We start from the raw sequence: 5,591 nt of genomic DNA on the forward strand, positions 1-5,591 counted from the left end.
CCTTTCGAACCTTCAAATCTCTTGAGAGTAATTTTCACTTTTGAAGCAGGCGTTCAGAACGTAAATACGATTTATGTGTTTTTTTAATATAAAAAATAAGTAAAAATTCCTGCTGTAGAGGGGGGGAAAAGCCATAATGGTCCCTCCCCAATTTTCCTTCTACGTTTATCGAAGGGCAGCAGTCTTGACTTCCACAGGGCTCTATCAACGAGCTTCAAATCTTGCACTAAACGTTTTGCATTAAATTCTAAGTTCTTAAAGAAAAAAAAGGAGAGAAAAAACCGCCCAGGCCCCAGCGAGGATCGAACTCGCGACCCCTGGTTTACAAGACCAGTGCTCTAACCACTGAGCTATGGAGCCACCTATCAGTTCTGCTGATACAAATGAATGGTACTGTTCTATGCTACCCGGATGCTTCTACCATTTTATCGACTTTTTAGATCGATGTTGTCGCGAAGACCCAAAAAGCAACCTTTTAATTAAAAAATCCCCCCAAGCGCTGTGTGCATAACGCCGGAAAAAAACAAAACAACCTACAGCCCCGAAGCAGAGAGACACAGCCGGATCGTGCGTTTCCGGGGAAGTTTTCCAAAGCAATTCTCCTTCTTCTGGACCAGAAGAGAGAGATTTTCCCGCCCCCCAAACATGATGGTATGATGTCCAGCTAAAAAAGCAAATCCAAGGACGGCTTACTGTTGCAATGTATTCGCCCCCACCCGGCCGTCTCTAAAAAGGGTTGGTTTTTTTTTTTAAAAAAATCACAAAATCCAGCTCAGATTCACCTATACGCTTTTCAAGGTTTGGGTTTGTGCAGATTTCTACATCGCTTCTCATTGCAAAAGACCCCGAGCGATTTCTACAATAAGCGACCGGACGGTATGAAAATCACCATAACATGCAAATACTGTAAGTTCATTCCGTTCCAAGCAGCGCTGCTTCAAGTTTCCCGTTCCTAGTTTTGCAGAAAGAGCTCCTTATTCGTTCTTAGGCTGGAATTCCTATTAACAACAATTAAGGCAAGACCCGATCGACTTACACGAGGACTTACTTCTGCGTAGACATGGTGGATCGGACTGCAAAAAACCCTGCAGGCCCTGTAGGCGGTGGGGAGGTGGGTGGATCAGGGTATAAGGATGAAAATCACAGCCTGGTCTAAATTTATTTTCCCCAGGAAATTTGGAAGCTGCCAAGAATGAGGGAGGGGGCAGAAATGATAATCTCCAACAGGCATAGGCAAACTCAGCCCTCCAGATGTTTTGGGACTACAGTTCCCATCATCCCTGACCACTGGTCCTGTTAGCTAGGGATGATGGGAGTTGTAGTCCCAAAACATCTGGAGGGCCGAGTTTGCCTATGCCTGATTCTCCAACACACACCCACACCCTCACAGAGAGTATACAATTTCTGCGAACTTGGATTTGCCTGGGCTTGGGACTTTTGGAGGAAGCTGGCTGACACCCCATTAGAAAACAATGGGAGAAGCCCAGGATTTAGACACAGCTGCCATTGGGAAGAAGTAAATTCACTCTCTGCACCCCACCCACCACCGCCTCCCCCGTACTATTACTATGAATTTTACCAACTCTTTGGGCTATCCAAGTTTGAACCCTCAGAAATGTGAGAGACTGCAGTCAAAAATAGCTGTTCACTGCTGCTAATGAAGGGGTGAAGGGACGGACAGAGTTGTATTGCTGGAAAAACTCAGGTCACACACCTGCTCTGGAGAAGAAGGAAGTGAAACCTTTCTACCTCCTCCTCCTCTCCCTCTCCCTCCCTCCCTCCCCCCCTCTCTCATCTATCTCTCTGCATCTGCAGGCATGTGTATGCTTGCTCCCAAATTTAAGAGCACGGGTCTGGGACTATATTCTGTATTTTCTATCCAAGAGTATTTGCCTGCGTTTCTCTATGCAGCTGCATGGAACAACACATGTATCAGACCTGTGAATCTGTAAGTAAAGCAGCGAGTGGTCTGTGTTGTGCAAAAGGGGTTGATCAGTAATGACCAATGTAATTGAGAACCTCTAGGTGGAACCAATATATCATACAAAAACCCAGGAGGAGGGAATTCTGGGGGCAATGTCAGATTCAAAAAGTTTAGAAGAATTTACCACGTGTTTCAAAAATAACATGGTAGAACAAATTAGTACTTTAAATCTACTGGACAGCCTAACATTGAATTTCATATGCCCTATCAACATTTTATGTGATTTAGTGGAAGTTAACTTTCTTTTATTGCTTTACTACATTTGGTCATTTAGTGTATGGACATCTGTTCACCCACCAAATTATGGTTAATCACACTTGGTTTATTATTATTATTATTATTATTATTATTATTATTATTATTATTATTATTATTTCTGATTTAATTATTGAATATTTAACCTTCTATACAATTTGATAAAACCAATTAACTAAGCTGAAACTAGTAATAATCAGAGTGATGCATTGGTGAAACTCTTAATTCCTCGTTAAACATCGTCCACAGGATCAGTAATGACCAATGTAATTGAGAACCTCTAGGTGGAGCCAATATATCATACAAAAACCCAGGAGGAGGGAACTCTGGAGGCAATGTCAGATTCAAAAAGTTTAGAAGAATTTACCACGTGTTTCAAAAATAACATGGTAGAACAAATTAGTGCTTTAAATCTACTGGACAGCCTAACATTGAATTTCATATGCCCTATCAACATTTTATCTGATTTAGTGGAAGTTAACTTTCTTTTATTGCTTTACTACATTTGGTCATTTAGTATATGGACATCTGTTCACCCACCAAATTATGGTTAATCACACTTGGTTGTTTATTACTATTATTATTATTATTATTATTATTATTATTATTATTATTATTATTGATTTCTTTATTACCTGCCCTTCACCCTAAAGTCCCAGGCCGGGTTACAGCATTAAAATCAATATTAAAAACAATTTGAAACAACTTACGACCATGAAAATAAATGGGTCCTAAAAACTTACACCTCAAGGGTCAAATGTCAGGATAAAGAGGTGCAATTCAGCAATTCCAGAAGCTGTATAATGAAAGTACCAGACTCACCTTTGGTGAGAAGAAATTTACAGAGAAGACCCCTACCTGAGCTGCCCCCCCCCCCACTGAGCCTCTGAGGAAGTACTGTACCAAGAGGGCACCTTCTGCCAATCTCAGCACCCAATAGAGTCTGCTCTTTCAAATATTTGGGGGGTTGATTTGTTTAGCACTTTAAACACCAACGTGAGAACTTTGAATTGGGCACAGAAATGAACCGGCAACCAGTGCAGCTGTTTTAAAACAGGGATTATATGAGATATCATATAAATGGAACCCCAGACAGCCAGTAATCTGACTGCAGCGTTTTGGACCAACTGAAGTTTGTGAGTTGTCTTCAAGGGCAGCCCCACATAGAGCACCTTGCAATAACCCATTGCATTTGTATCCCATCTTCTTCTCCAAGGAGCTCAAGGTGATGCACATGGTTTTCATTTAATCCCCACAGCAACCGACCCTGTGAGGTAGGTTGAGAGGCAGTGACTGGTTCAATTGGGGGATGGAGAGGGGGAAAGGTCCCATTGTGCGAGCAGAAGTCCTTGTGCAGGGCTTCTGCTGGTGGGACTCATTAGTCGAATCCCACCCTAAGTAATATTGATAACAATTTGTATCTAATAAACACAGACCATCAGCCATGGGTTGCCGACTGGTTACAATCCCCTCTGCTCCAGTGGAAATCTCAGCGAGGCAGCCAATAGAGGAGGTTTATAAAGGAGACATCATGAGCAGTCAACCATGGGTGGTGTGGCTGTGTTTGGCTTGGTGGGTCACAAAAGTTGTATAGTCATGGGAAGGAGTCATCAGACTTGGATCCACCACTCAAGATACAGCCATTCATTTCATTTTGCACACACCAATCCAACTGATTTTGGAAAGAATTTGAAGCGGTGCTCTGATTGTTGGGCTGAAAATAGAGGAGCTTTCTTCATGGTTGGGGAAGGCCACTAGATCTGTTTGCAAGTGTCAGGCTGGAGCCGGTTTCAGATTCTGTGTTTATTTCGTGCAAATTAGGTCATGGCTCATTTATGGAGTGGGTGACCAGCAGAAAATCCAGGTGGAAAGAGCAGATGGGTGACATCAAGTACTTGGTTTATTTCAAGCCTGATCTTTGGCAACTCAAGCAAATGCCCTGAAGCGGAATGAGCATGTTAACTCTGGAATCAAATTCACCAGTGGACTTTTCCACCATCGAAAATATCGGCAGAGAGCACCAAGATCACGACGAAGAGAAGGGGGGGATGAAGAAGGGGGGGGATGAATTCTTCTCTAATCTGATTCAAAAATCGGAATGTTAGTGCTTTCTAAGGCCCATTTGACTTCACTCTCCAGGATGTCTAGCTCAAGGTCCGCAACCACACTACCTGGGGTGTACGAGACCTCCATATCTTTCTGGTATAATTCCTCTGTGTATTCTTGCCACTTCTTCTTGATGTCTTCTGCTTCTGTTAGGTCCTTTCCACTTTAGTCCTTTATGGTAATCTTTGTACGAAATGTTCCTTTCATATCTCCAATTTTCTTGAACAGATCTCTGGTTTTTCCCATTCTGTTGTTTTCCTCTATTTCTTTGCATTGCCTCTTCCCAAGCCTTCTTTTTGATGCTCCGGCCAAAGTGAAGCAGCTGCTCACGTATTACTCCTACAGTCCTTTGTGTAATAGTACAGAGCTCAGCGTTTCCCCCAAATGCTGCAGAATGCTAAAAGCGAGTCCTTGGGAGAATGTGTGAGTACATTTGTGGGCTGTCCTATTTATCACTGTCAGTCCAGTGGTTCTGATCAATAGTGCTGAATAACAACAGGGTTTTTTTTAAAAAAAGGTTATGGAAGCGCATTCTGGGATTATGACTCAGAGGTACGGTGTCTAATGGATTCATACTTTCGCAGAGTTTTTAATCAATGGCCAGCTTTTCCGAGTGCTGGCTTCAAGGCTGAACTCGATGGATTACATGCAGACCTGGGGGAATATTTCTCCAATGAGCTTTTGAAAATCAAAGTCAAAAGCAGGTTTAGAAGAGGACAACTGGGTGGAGAGGAGACAAAGGTGTTTGCACTGTAGCCCTTCTGGATAACAACAACATGGTAGCATTGGGGAAGCATCCCAGGGGAAAAAACAACAACTAAAGCGGAATCTATTCACTGCTAATGCACTATTACAGTATTGTGTCAACTAGGGTTGCCATATTTCAAACAGTGAAAATCCAGACAGAAAAGTTGTTTGCCAAACTGCTCTCTGAAGCTCCTCCCCTCCTCCATTAAAGCTTGCTGCTGGCTTATTTAACAGAGTGCTCCAGAAAGGGGTTTGCTGAACTGCTTGCCTGTCTGCCATTCTCTCATCATGGCTTGCGTTGGTGTAGTCACCTGCTGATGATCAGAAAAATTGCAGCATGGCGGCAGCCTAACATTTATATGTATATAGGAAGACATACAGGCACAATTTGGAATTATACAGGGATTAGCATAGCTGTCAAGTTTTCCCTTTTCTCGCGAGGAAGCCTATTCAGCATAAGGGAATTTCCCTTAAAAAAGGGAGAACTTGACAGCTATGG

The 5,591-nt window shown here is 42.7% G+C and overlaps 1 non-coding gene across 1 annotated transcript; it reads right to left on the minus strand.

The window, feature by feature from the left end:
• Positions 1-287: 287 nt before the first annotated feature.
• On the minus strand, positions 288-360 carry TRNAT-UGU (transfer RNA threonine (anticodon UGU)). The gene has a single exon. It is a non-coding gene; the product is annotated as a tRNA-Thr (tRNA).
• Between the last annotated feature and the right edge of the window lie 5,231 nt (positions 361-5,591).

Source organism: Zootoca vivipara, chromosome 3 (genome assembly GCF_963506605.1).
Source record: "Zootoca vivipara chromosome 3, rZooViv1.1, whole genome shotgun sequence".
In the NCBI taxonomy this organism is placed as follows: Eukaryota; Metazoa; Chordata; class Lepidosauria; order Squamata; family Lacertidae; genus Zootoca; species Zootoca vivipara.